General features: G+C 46.6%; 1 protein-coding gene across 8 annotated transcripts in view; it reads right to left on the bottom strand.

Moving 5' to 3' along the window:
* The window catches only part of ELAVL2 (ELAV like RNA binding protein 2), a 111,433-nt gene that overhangs the window by 75,950 nt on the left and 21,793 nt on the right, over positions 1-13,690 (bottom strand). The window contains exon 1 of one of the 8 annotated variants that reach the window (XM_027708871.1): positions 13,068-13,554. The exons of 4 other annotated variants lie outside the window; for them this stretch is intronic. The gene's annotated coding sequence lies outside the window, so the exon portion shown is untranslated. Of the gene's footprint in view, positions 1-11,067; positions 11,176-13,067; positions 13,555-13,690 lie in introns of those variants that run through there. 3 more of the 8 variants (XM_027708882.1, XM_027708881.1, XM_027708883.1) reach the window with 3 other exon arrangements.

Here is a 13,690-nt window from a genome sequence, read left to right on the forward strand (position 1 = left end):
AGAGGCTTACAGATGCTTTTACCCCATGCTCCAGCAAGGGCCCTCAACCGCCAGCAGCAGGAAACATCCCCCTGCTACGACACAGGCTGCAGCGCACCTCCAACGCAGTCCTCTCCATGGGATGCAGGCAACAGCCTGTTCCTCCGTGGCCCCCTTCCCCAGGCTGCAGGACTACACCTGTCCCAGCCCAGGAGATTCACAGTTTTCCTCTCCTCTTCTGAACGTAGTGCTTGCAGGGCTGCTTCCTCACACTTTCCTCCCCATCAGTCTTCTTCACCCATTCTCCACATTTTGTCATTTCTTAAGCAGATGTTCACAGAGGCACCACAGATTTCCACAACAGGCTTGGCTGGGTTCTGTAGCAGTGAGACCATTATGGATCTGGCTGGCACTGACCAAGTCCAGTATGGACAGCCCTGGACCTCTTCCCCGAGAACTCATGCTGCCTCAAAACCCTGCCTTAGACACCCAAAATAGTGAGCTACAACTCCACAGAGATGAAGTTATAGAGCCAGTCTCACCCAAGTCCAGACACAGACTGGCACCAGCCAAATAAAAAGTTCCCAGGTCCTCCTCAAAGTCTTCAAGGCTCCTTGGTTGCTGCTTTCCTGCAGTGTTCAGGAGAACCTTAGCTATTTATGAAGTTTGCTAAGACGCTGGACAAAACTCCTCTTTCTCAGCCAGCATAGAGCTACATGAGCAGTAACACAAGTATTTTTCAGGGCCTAAGTACCCCATCTGAGTGCCTACCACCATGTGATGTCCTTCACTGACATGCAGCATGCAAAATAACTGGACAAAGATCCTCTTCCGCACATTACTGTGGCTCCAAACTTCAAATTAATTCAGTGACTAAAACACATCATTTTGCCCTTGCTCCCTCAGGGAAGCAAGATCTGGATGGTACAGTGGTACGCACGGTGTTTTCTCCTCATTGCCTGCTCAAGCGCAGAATTTCCTCCTGGTGGCTTTGTCACTTCTTCAGTACATCCCACACCACCACAGTAGGTCCTGGGGGGGCTTGGGAAAGGGGAGGCACCTCTACTCCTTGCCACACACCAGCTACACCAAACAGTCTCTATGGAAACCAACACCAGCTGCTGAAAATAAGGCATGTCCAAGCTCTCTTACATCAATCTCAACCCTCAATCTTCAGATGATGACTTATTTTGCTGGAGAGGGGCAAGAGTAAGGGGAAGAAAATCTACTTTTAGAAACCCCCATGGAAGAATAAGCAAGGAATTAGCCTACTTCAAAAACTGTCTACAGTAGAAGCTGGCCATAGAGGTCACTCTTCTATAGAAATAGCTGCTCACTATTATTTAGTCCCATCTAGCTTTGTGCTACACAAAGCATTTATTTCTGAACAGGAGCTTCAAGAAAAGCTTAGGTTTTCAACTAAAACTGACTGATACAGAGGAGCAACCTGTGGGAAATTGCTCAGGGAACACTTTTTCTTGACCCAGTAGCTCAAAGCCTGGTCTGATACTTTTTTTTGTTAAAGAAGGTGTAGAAAATAATTCTTCAGGTTAGGAGGTAGAGTGCATTACTTCCCTGGCCAAACCTCAAGGCCTTAAAAAAACATTATCACCTAGGATTTGGAAAGAATCTTCAGTGTTTGTCCACCCGTCTATCTTCAAGTCAAAGGAGGGCAAAATCTCTGCAGTGAATAGACCATCAAGTAGCACAAGCTTTAAAGCAAATCTTTTTAAATGTTTCACAAAGTGAGCATGATGATGCCACCAAAGTTTCGATTTGGAGATTGTCACTGACTTAATATAGTAGTGTCATAAGACTGCAAGTAAGCTCATCATTTCCCTCAGATCAGGAAAGAAAAAACATGACTAACAGGTACCTGAAAAAAAGGGTCACCTGGAACCGAAGGCCTCATGAGCTATAGCCAGCACCTGCTGAGTTTTCAAAGAGCATTAAAAGTTACATGTAGTCAAGCATACCTTAAACAGATGTCTCAGAAGGCTGATTAGCTTTACACGTTCACAAATTTGGGTCACAGACACAGCTCAAACTATTCATCTTGCATTCAAATATGAAAAGTATCTTCATCTCTTTGCTACATCTGCAATACTTCTATGTTTCAAGAAAGTGATGCTCCTATTCCCATTTATTAATCCTGTTGTATAACTTCCATATTTCTCAAGCAGCAATTAACTAACTCTTCAGTCCATGCACATTGCACAGCAAACATGTACCATTCACATTTAAGTGTTCAAAGCTGCCCAGGCACTGTCAGATTGCACATGAGTGTACCATTTCACATGCATTTGTGTAGGTCAATGTAAAATCCTGCATACATGTACGGCACTTGATAGCAATTTACTCATTGTTTTCTTAATTTGGACTAAACATATGATTAAAATCACATGTCTACAGCTCTTCCTAATAGCCTAACAGCCAGATCTTTTAAAATGTATTCAGATAAAAACAGCACAGCCTTCTCAGGTCAAGCAAGTCATGAAGAGATACATAAATCAGTTTTTAAAAGGGTGAGTCAACTCCATTTATCAAAGAAGAGGACAGCTACAATTAGATGATCGTTAATTTTCAGTGCTTGAATATTTGAGCAAGTAGTAGCAACAGCCACAAAAATTAGGTCCCTGATCTTGGTCACTCACTCAGGACATGCAAAGATTATGCAAAATTGGTATGCACAAGTGTAAGCTAAAATTAATGTGCAGTAGCAGATTTAAGTTTAAAAAAAAAGGAACCTGTTCCTACAGAAACTATCAACTCTTTTTCTGTTCTCATGCATTGTTTCAAACAGGAAACCTGATGCATCTGATCATTTTATGCAATTCACACCAAAGACAGGCAATTTCCCTTAGCATTTCTTTAGGAACATTGACATCCCTCATTTCAGAACACCTAAATATGTTTCAAAACAAGTAATGCTTACTCTACTTGCTAACACAGCACGCAGTGTTTGTAAAGATCCAAAAAGCCATATCCACAAAAGAAAAACAGGTTGTATTTTTACCACAGCAGAAGTCCGCAGTATCTACTTCTTTTATAACAGCTACTTCTGAAAGACTAGATTATCAAACCTAATAATTAATACTGAAATCTACATTTCTCCTAATGCTAACAAACTCACGTAGAAGTACCCCTCAGAGACACAGTCCTCCTAGATTCACAGAATGGTCTGGGTTGGAAATGATCTTTAAATCACCTAGTTCCAACACCTGTGCCATAAGGAGGGACATCTTCCACTGGATGAGGTGGCTCAAACTTTTCACTGTGTCATCTGTGTTACACTGCTCAAGGTGGAAGCAGTCACCATGTCAGACACCAAATTGCACACAAAACCTTCCATGTAAAAAAAGAAACCCTACAGCCCAGTTATAATTTCAGCAAAGAAATCCTTGATCAGAGGTATAACAGAAAAAAAAGAGCCTTGGTCTCCACCATGATGGCTAGTTTTATATCCTTCAGCTGCACTGGTTCAGCGGAATTTCACTACAAGAACCACCTCCTTATAAAAATAGCCTCTATCAAAAGACAAGCATGACTCCATTAAATTTCCTTTCAGTTTGCTCAACTGTAACAGAAAAAATTCAGCTACTCAGTTGGTTAATGAGGCTGTAATTCTCATCTTGCCTACCAACATCTCAACTATGGATGCAGTCCAAGGCAAGTGCTATTGCTATGCCAAGTTTCACAGTTTAGCTATCTGAATGCAAAAGCAGCTTCTAAAGTCTTCTTCACTTTATGCAGTTCACTTTGTCAGCAGTTTTCCAGTTCCCTTCAGAATGGGTGCTTTGGCCAGATTAGCAACAGCAGTTTTAGGTCAGGACCTCAATTTGGGCTTGCAGTTCAAGGTAAAAGCACATCAAAATTAAAAAGTTCCACTCATTAATAAACTAATTTCTTCTCTACTGCATGCAAGCAGTACATACATAGTCTGTTACAAGCAGCATATGGTGTTTTAGAGTTATGACTTTAGTTGTCCCTCTTTTGGAAACAGAAAGAGGCTTCTAATGCCTATTTGGGCAGATATGAACCACAGCAGGATGGCTGATGAGATTTCTACATGTTACTAGAGATAAAAATAATGCCTTAATTACAATTATAGCGGGTATTGAAATTCTAAGATTTAAATTTAAAAGATTTAAAAGCTCTTCTTAAATCAACTGTGACACACAACCAGTAAGTGTTCATGTCTAGTTATGCTTGCTGGTTTCAAGAGCTGAGATGAACAGTAGATACAGAAAATTTAAATAAATCCCAAGATCTTACTCTGCCTTTAAACTGAGTTGATGCATATTTAATGTTAATGGATAAATAAAAACAGAGGTCAGAGCAGTAGTTTTCTGGCATTTCAACAGGACAAATGAAATGGATGGCACTGAAACAAAGTCCATTACAAAACTAAAATGGGAACACAAAAAGAAGGCATGTATGCTACTAGCATTCCTGCAATCTGTTACCCATTTCAGTGCAATGGCTATGCACATATATGCTCAAAGAAAATTCAGAAATCCAAACACCACACTCACAATCTCTTCCTCTGCTATGATGGATGGCCCCAATACCTACTCCCTCCTGCACCCATCTTCCTTGCCAGAAACACTCTTCAGTAGACCAGGGATTCAAGGGACCACCCTTCTCCTCCTCACCGCTTGCACGCAGTTGTCACAGGGTCACCTGGAGCAGTGTTGCAGGAACCTTAACTACTTCTGTAGGTAAATAAGTACATTCGTGCCCCACTGTTCCATGACTTATCAAAAGCTATAAGGCCATTCAGCACCCCCTTCTCCAAAGAAGTTGCTTAAGTCCAAGCATAGCAGTGTCCACAGCATGTAAGGGAGAAGACTAACTTCAAGAATGCATTCAGAGGTACCCTGAAAATAAGTTAATAACAAATAAGAACTGAAGGAGTGCTCCATTTTGGTACTGAAGCTAAAAATCACATGCCACAAACACTTAAAAAAACAGAACTGGCAAGCTTACAAGGCCAAGTTTGAACAGCAGGCATACAAAGCCTTGCCCCTTTTTCTGATGTTTAGGTACTTATTTTCTCATTTTTGGTATCCATTGCAACAAATCTAAAACAGGGAATTTAATTTCTTGGAGGCACTTTACAGTTCTATTATTAAAAAGAGACATTACCATGAAATCCTTACCTGATTTTGTCTACATTAAGGTATTTTAACAGTGAGCTAACAACATAACATAAAAACAAAACCCTGCAGCCTCCTACACGCAAAGGCTGACTGCCCAAATCTCACTGTACAGAGAGAGACAGGTCTAGGTTCAACACTGTCAAAAACATATTTTTCCCTGCAAAACTCCATTTAGATACCATGAATGCTAATGTTTGGAATGTATACACTACTCACTTTGAAATTAAAGACAAGGCCAGCCTAAGGAGCCCCCTTTCAAATGTTCATGCCCCACGGCATGTAGGTACAGTCCAAGTACCTGAAAAACCCACTGGAATCACTGCCTCATCATGGCAATTCAGCAAGGTGGAAATGGTACAGACTACCCAAGTACCTTCTCTCAGGCCTCCTCCTCCACCTCACTCCAGGTAATATGGCATAAATTTTCATCAATACATATAATAAGCAAAAGGCAACTATAAAAAAAAAAAACACGGGAAAGATGACTCCAACTACCCCTTTCTGAACATAATTCTACTCCTGAAAAAATATATAAGAACAGTATTGGAAAATACAATCAGCAGGGACACTACTGGTAGAGAAGTTGAATTTACATTACTCTTCCCTTTCCATAGCTGAATCTCCTCCTCTCAATCTTACAAGTTAAAATGACTAAGGCATTTGCCTACAAGTATTTAATTGCATTTCCAAGAAATCAACTCTGTTCATCCATTCTGTAAAATAAATCCTACTAATTTTACTTCTGACAACAAGATTTGAAATCAATAGTCCTGCAGTCATTCAACGGCAATTTCATTCCACAAAAATGCATAAAGCTTATTCAGATAAATCTGAGCAAGTACCTAGTTAAAGAAACTCATCCTGATGAGTCTGAAAGCAAATGCAGCTAGCACAGGCCTACCAGAAAGGCTGGTCAACACACTGATTATTCCAGTACACCCTGAATACCCTTTCCTACCTCTGTGTGGACTGTTTTGCAACATATTCGAATGTTAAAAAATTCCCTGTTTTACCAGTATTCAGGCAGTAAGCATTCACAAAGCTGCATATACACACTCCACAGCATGTTATAGCAATTTAGTTGATTTTCACAGTATAACACTTTCTACCTGTACTCCATGATCAGCTGAAGAAGTCAGGAAGGCATCTTAAGACCACAGTACATCTCAGCACTTTAGTATTTTCTAGCTTCTGAGTCATAGTCAGCTGTTGCAGCTTTACTGGGATATACCTATTTCTTTGCTAAATGCAGCAATCCAAGTTACTTGCTCTTGCAATCTCTGACAGACTCATCTAGTCGAAGAATCTCTCAGCTGTTTCTAATCACCAGCTGGACTACCTGAGCCACCAGCAATATCAGGACTGTGTGAGGGAATGAAGAATCAGTATCACCAATGTTTTACAAAGTGAAGTCTAGAACTTCCTAGGATGGGAAGCGATTCTAGGCTGGTGCACTCACTACCAGCACATTTAAACACTTAACTCTCATCTCAACTTTTCTTAAGGAAATACAGCTTTTTTCAAACCCTGATTACATCCAGGCTTACTATGACTACTAAAACAAAGTAAAACCCCTGTTGCTTAAGTATAGGAGGACCACGAGGAACAGTGGCTCAGACAGAACAGGAAACAGTGTGATACTAGTTTAATCTCCATCTGGAAAATTTCAGCTTGTTCCCAACCTGAGTTTTTCAAATGCATGCAAGTAAGACCTTCCCATTACAGTTTTTCACATTACACAATTACTGCTCTCAAAACTCCACATATTTTGCCAGCCAAGTCAGATTTAGACTGTGAGCTACTTCAAAAACTTAATGTGGGGTTAGAATCCTTAAATAAGCTTCTGAAAAGCATGCTTAAGATTTCTGCCATGAGCTGTTTCTGTTTCATTTGGTTTTAAAGCTCAAAAACTGCACTCCATACAAAAACACTATGAAAGCCAAGTGTTTCATTGAGGTCATCTTTCCAACGCGTACTTATTGTATGCCAAAAAGTCTGTGTGAAACACATGCACTTCCAAACACAATGAAAACCAACAATTAGCTGTTCTCTGATCAGAGACTCGTCAAATTTAGCATTGCATTTCTTTGTTCAGTGGCAAAGTTATTAGATGCAAGGAGTCCCTACAAATCAGCAATAATGCTTACTGGGCAAAAGCAGCTTGCTCAATATTGGCAGTTTCTCTGAGCTTCAGTGGGAATCAGTAAGGAACCCTACCTATGTTATTTAGCCACAATACACTCAAGACGGCTTTCAAAATTTCAACAAGGATGAGGCCACAAGACATCTTGATCTGCCCCACCAGCTGTAGTAGCTAAAACTTACAAATTCTCTTACACTGGTTTGTCTAGAACTAATCCTTCTGGGCAAATCAAATTAGGTAGATTTACACAGGCAATAGATCAAAAAAACATGTTGCATCTTCCTTCAGAATGGGAACTACAGATGTCAAAACCCAAAACACCATTAGCTAATCCTGCTGGATAGTGTTGTGATTTTTTTAACTGATTTGAGGGCTGTCAGGAAAAGAAATCTGTGCATTAAGGCAACATTCTCTCACTTTTCAAATGTTAGCAACAGCTGATAACACTCATTTGCCCTCTGTAGATACTAGCATCTATTAGAAAAGCATTTCAGTAAAAGCAAAGATGGCAGTAAAGCAATACTGAAATGTATATTCATCACAAACTCAGTTTATCCATTAGCTCACAATCAGTTTTATTGCTATGAAGAACATCTGTGGCCACAAATATAATCAAAAGCCATTACACTGTAAGGCAGCAAGTTTTACTTATAAAAGCAGCATTTCAGCATCGCTGTTACTAAAAAGAAGCTTGTGCTTGCATCCTTGTACTATTTTTAACTGTAAAGTCCACCTCTGCAGTGGCATTGACTTATTTTAAGCACAAAAAAGCTGAACTATTCCTTGGGCTTTTAGAACACTAGATCACATATCATCTATTTCCTACTTAGTCCCCAAACAAAGCACACTTAGCTCTGTCCCCCCAAAAATCTAGCTTATTATTACAAGGACTTCAATAGAATTCAGCCTAGGCCTCTACTGTAGTTTGAATATTGCCATTCAGAAACCCGGGACATAATTTGAAAGCGTTTTCTCTCTTTTTTTATACAGATGCTCTTGATCTAGTGGCTATTTAGAACAATTTCAAATCAAAACATCTGGATCACCCAGCTCAATCTGAAATACACTAGATCCCAATTTTTGAAGAGGCAGCAAGTAAATCAATGACAACAAAATACTAATAAAAGCATCTTTCTCTCTCACTTAAAAAACAGCATTTGGAATGAATCCAGAAAAGAATGAAACTCAACGTTCACATTAGTATGGTATAGTCACAATAAATTTACATGCAGAAACATTATACTAACATGAGTACACTAATAATAAGAGATTTACGCAAATAAGAATATATTGAAGAAGCACCCATTACAAAGACTAAAGCAATTAGAAATCACCACTACATATGTAAAGGATCAACCACTCCACGAGAACAAACCCACAAAATTAAGACCTTTATTGCTGAAGCAGAAATATCCACATAGGTACAAACAGAAGACATTTGAAAGGGGCATTAAAGATGCACTTTGTCAGATTTTAACGTGTTAAAACTTAGCAGTTTCAAGGTCATTTGTATGTGTCCATAGTTACAAGTGGTCCATATATCGTGGTAAAACTTCAAATATCTGCATTTCTCTCTGATTAAGTAATATCCCATTTTAAACAGTGCACACAGAATGACTAATTCTGTATTTGCAAACAAAATTATTTATGTATAACAGCTATAAACCAGTTTCAAAGTCCACTCCAAGAGCTACCAGCTCTAATACAATATTTCTGAAAGGTCAGATAAAAGAGGGATGAAAAAACTGAATGTAACTTCAGGATTCAAAATGCATGGGATTAAAAGAAAGTGAAAACTAAAGCTCTAACTAATACCCCGATGTCTGTTTACTCAACCAAACACATACCCATTTACTGGAACACTTTCTGGGCTCCTTCGGTTTAATTTAAAACTGGCCATCAAAGAAGACACAAATTAAGTCAAGTGGCATGGAGTTTTTCAGCACAAAAAAATAGAAAACCTGCTACCTTTCAAGAAAATACTCATATCTCCTGAAATACCCAACTCATCAGGTGTTGCCACTTTACTAAATACAGCGTTTAAGAAAACCAGCCACCAAAGTCCTGCCCTATGCAGCTAAACCATATTACCAAAGCTGTCTTCAAAACTTCATAAATATAACAATGCCTTTTAGCCTTACAGACTTCAATCAAATCAACTACAACAAGACTACTTTGTAAAAAAAAAAATTGTTGCCTATTGTTTTGTGTGGTTTCTGGATAGCTTTTTCTTTAAATATATATCAGCTTTCCTCTCCTAACAAGTTACACCTGTATTTAAATGGGCGCACATGGGGGTTGCAGAGGTGAAAGGGGTATCAAGCTGCCTGGCTGCTGGAGTTCTCACCATCAGAGCTATGCCGATTAAACAAAATCAACTCGCTCCCCACGCTCACAATGGGATTCTTTTTTTTTTTTCCATTGGCAGGAAAAGCGGGTAATACAGACCCCGGCAAAGAGGAGCGATGACGGGAGGACGATCACTCAGCCAGACCCAGGGCGGCCGCGCCTCCTCAAGCACAAAGTACCCTCGAAATAAAATAAAAGCAGATGAACCGTGCACCATGCCGCCCCCATCCCCCTCCACCCCTCGGCTCTCTTCTCCAGCGCGGCAATTTTCAGACCCGGCAGGGCCGACTCCCACGGCGGGATCCTCCGCACCTCCCCCCCGGGCGGGGTCGCACCGGGTGTTCTGCCGGGGTCGCCGCTCCCCTCCCCATCGCCGGGAGCGCTGCCACAGCCCCGCAGCGCCCCCGGCCCGGCTCCCCCCGAGCCCCGCGGCCGCACCGGTGCGACGGGAGAGGCGGGCACCGCGCAGTCCCGGCGGCGGCACCTCCCCAGCGACAGCCCCCGAGGGGCAACACCGCGCCCCTCCACTGCCCCGCCAAGCCCGAGGGCGCGGTCAGAGTAGGAGTACAGACATTAGGGTGGACATGGGGCACTCCGCTTAGTGCAAGGTCAGGCATGGACAAAGGGGAAGGTGCAGCCTGCAGGAAAAAAGGGAGCGACGCTCCAGTGGCAGGGCCACGCTAAAGAAATAGGTGGGGTGAAAGATCATTCAACGGATGCTGCAGACTAAACAAAGGGTTTACTGAACAGTGTTTTGTCTGGGGAACAGGTGCTTGACTCGCCCAGTTAGCACCACACGGAAAAAGAGGGAAGCGGAGCAGAGCAAACAGTCAGAAAATCCTAAAGGGTAAAGCAAAAAGCGATTAAACCCATATAGTATGACTCAGGAGGAAGGAGATAAAAGAACTGATCGCAGAAAAAAAGCCCCACTGCCAGCAACAGGAAGCCCCTCTTGATCTAACACCACCAGTATCCTGGAGTTTGCAACCGAGACCGCACTAAGCCGGTCCTGGCAGAAAGCCCCCCGCCACCTACAGCAGCAGGAGAGGGTGATCCACTCACGCCATGTTTTACACCTGTTCCAGGGGGGACTCCGGTCATGCGCCCGCGACCCCCGCCCAGGCCGCCTCCCTTCCCGCCGCACTCCCCGGGTGGGATACAGCCCCCTCCGGCTCCACTTCTCCTCTCCCGCCCCATGGCGAGTCCGGCGTCCCGCCGCCCCGCGGCCAGGACCACACGGCTCCCCGTAAGCCCCAGCTCCGTCCCCAGCCCCTCGACCTGCCCTTCCTTCAGCAACCCAGGACCGGCGGTGCACGTGCTCGCTGTCCCGGGGGAGCGCGGTCACCGCTGCTGCCGCCCGATGCTGCGAGCGGAGCGGGGGGGAAGGTGTTTGCTGCTCCGAGAGAGCCGTGGAGCGCCCCGCAGCCACCTCACCTGAAGGCTCCGGTGATGCCAGTGCGGCCGCTGCCCCACCGACGCAACCACGCTATCTGCACCAGGAGGCAAGCGGCCCAGTGACTGGCTTATAAAGGCCCCACAGCCCGCCCCCTTGGCCGCCGCCTGAGTGACGCTGCCGGCGGCCACTCAAGAAGCCCCGCGCCCTCGGGGCCGCGCCCCTGGGTAGTGCGGACACCCCACGGCGTCCGCCCCGCTCCCCTCCGCGGAGCCAAGGCTGGGCGGGCCCTATGCTACCACTATCTCGGAACACCTGCGGGCGCCGGGGAGAGGGAGGAGCGGAGTCCGCTGAGCAGGATAGGGCGGGAGCTTGCCTTTCGAGTCCCCGGTGGGGTCAGCGGCAGGACCCCCACAATGTTTGCTCGTCTCCTCAAGGTTATCCACTACCCGCCTTTCCCTGTAAAATGCCGAACCCCGGAGGTCTGACGCTGCCTCCTCTCCGAAAATGGCTCGGTGGGGCAGACGAACCCGCAACTCGCCCGTCCGACAGGGGGGCGCAGCGGGAGCGAGTGACCAGCGACGAGCAGCCCTGCTGGCTCAGAGCCCCCTCGCCACGGGCATTAGCCATTCCGAAAGCACTGTCCCGTTTTCCCGGCGGCGTCCGACAGCGAGGGGAACCTCCCTCCGCCCCCCGCAAGGTTCGGCTGCCGAGCCCCCCGGCCGCACTCCGAGGCTACGCTCATCCCGCGCGGGCAGCGCTCCAGCGAGTGCCAGAGGGAGTGTCGCTGGGAGAAAGGGGAGTCCCGTCCCCGCGGGAGCGCATGGCTTGGTGTGCTCCCCGCCCTCCTGGCGCTCCAAAGACTAGTGAAAATAAATCTTCTCACTGCCGGTCCCTGGAAACGACGGAACATGTTCAACTACCAATATGCCTCGCTTATATAGCTCTCACATTAGTTATTTTCATATGTGAAATAGGTGGGTACCGTGTAACATGTTGGGAATAAATTAACAACGGCAGTGCTCTGGGCCGGTCCCTGCCGATACCGCACACGCCGCAGCGCCGGCGTTTACCATCGCCACCTCCTCCTCCTCCTTCTGCCCAGACCCTCCCACTGCCGCGGGGAAGGAGGACGAGAGGACGGGAGACGCGCCCGAGGACGGGACGCCTCGTCCCTTCCTTTGCCCGGAGCCCCGCTGGGACCCCCGCCGCGGTTGCCGGATGCAAACTTCCCCCGCGCACGACGGTGACCGCTGTCCGCGTCTCCGCCACCCCGGTAGGACCACGGACAGAGATCGGGGCCGCCCCGCCCACGCCGCCCGGGCACCGCCACGCAGCGCTCCGACGCCCCGAACAAAGGGACGCGCCCCCTTCCCCGGCGGGTTATTCATACCCGCGAAAAGACGCGGCCCCCCTTCAAAGGCGGTCATCGACTTCTCTCCGGGACAGCTCAGCAGCTCTCCTCACCCCGCCGCCCGCCCTCCGCGCCCGCTGACAATACGGCCGGCCGCGTCTTTGTGCGCCGTGGCCCGCGGCCGCCTCCCAGCCCCGCAGGAAGCCGCGAAATGCCGTGCGGCTCTAATGCAATTAGGCGCGGGGAGCCTTATCCCGGCTAATCTGCAAATGCGGGTTTATCTCCTCAAAGTGATACCGTCTCCCTTGACCCGCGCGGTGCGGGTCCGTCCCCTCGGATGCTCCCCGCAAAGAGACGTATCCAGAGCCCGACGGGCGCGGAGACGCTGGAACTTTACAGCTGGACCAGCCCAGGTGGGGATGCGCACGCCGTCCTGCGTGGCCGCGATGCGGTCCCCCAGTTTCAGCGGCTGCCCTCCCAACGCTGCAAATACTTCCAGCAACTCAGCTCCGCGGGCACGCTGCCATACCCACGAACTGCCTCATTCAGCGCCGTCGGCACGAACGGTGTCAATACGGAGCAAACACAGGTGATCAATGTAATTCTACACGGCATGCACCGATGGAATGGGAAGTGTGGACCCTATCGCACACGTATAATAAATGAAAGAATGAAGCCACAACTTACCTTCCTCTCCTCGGCTTAAAAAAAAAAAAAGTAACGGTGCAGTTCTCCCAATAAGGAGTAAGAGGCAGATGGATAGTTCTCTCAAGACAAGAGCTAAATTGGGGACAGTTCTAAAAGGAAGCAAATAAAAGCCAAACCAAAACAAAACCAAAAAAATCCTTTCCCTCCCCCACCCCCAACAGTCCAACACTGGCAGAAAAAAAAAATGGAAAAATAAAAAAATGAAAAAGGGAGAACTCAAAAGAGAGAGTGACAGGACGACTCTCCTTTCGCAACCCAATGGAACAAAAAGAGGGGAGGGAGAAATGAAGGAACAAAGAAAAGAGGGATGGAAGGGCGATTTTAAAGATGCTCGCTCTCTCTCCCTCGCTCCCTGCCGGTCACTTCCTAGCGGCTCGCCACCCGAGCCAACTGCAGCATCGCGGAGAGCGCGGGGGGCCACGGGGGGAGGACGCCGTGCGGTGCGATGCCGCGCCGTGCCTCGCCGGGAGGCGGACCGCTCCGCAGATTTATAGCAGCCCCGCCGCCAGGCTCCTGCCCGCCGCCGCGCCGCGCCGGGCTGCGTGCGTCTGCGTGCCGCGCCCGGCGGCGAGGCCGCGGGGGCGCGGCGGGGGCGTGCGTCC

The sequence above is a fragment of the Neopelma chrysocephalum genome, unplaced genomic scaffold, assembly GCF_003984885.1.
Source record: "Neopelma chrysocephalum unplaced genomic scaffold, ASM398488v2 Primary Assembly neopelma1_96577, whole genome shotgun sequence".
Taxonomy (NCBI): domain Eukaryota; kingdom Metazoa; phylum Chordata; class Aves; order Passeriformes; family Pipridae; genus Neopelma; species Neopelma chrysocephalum.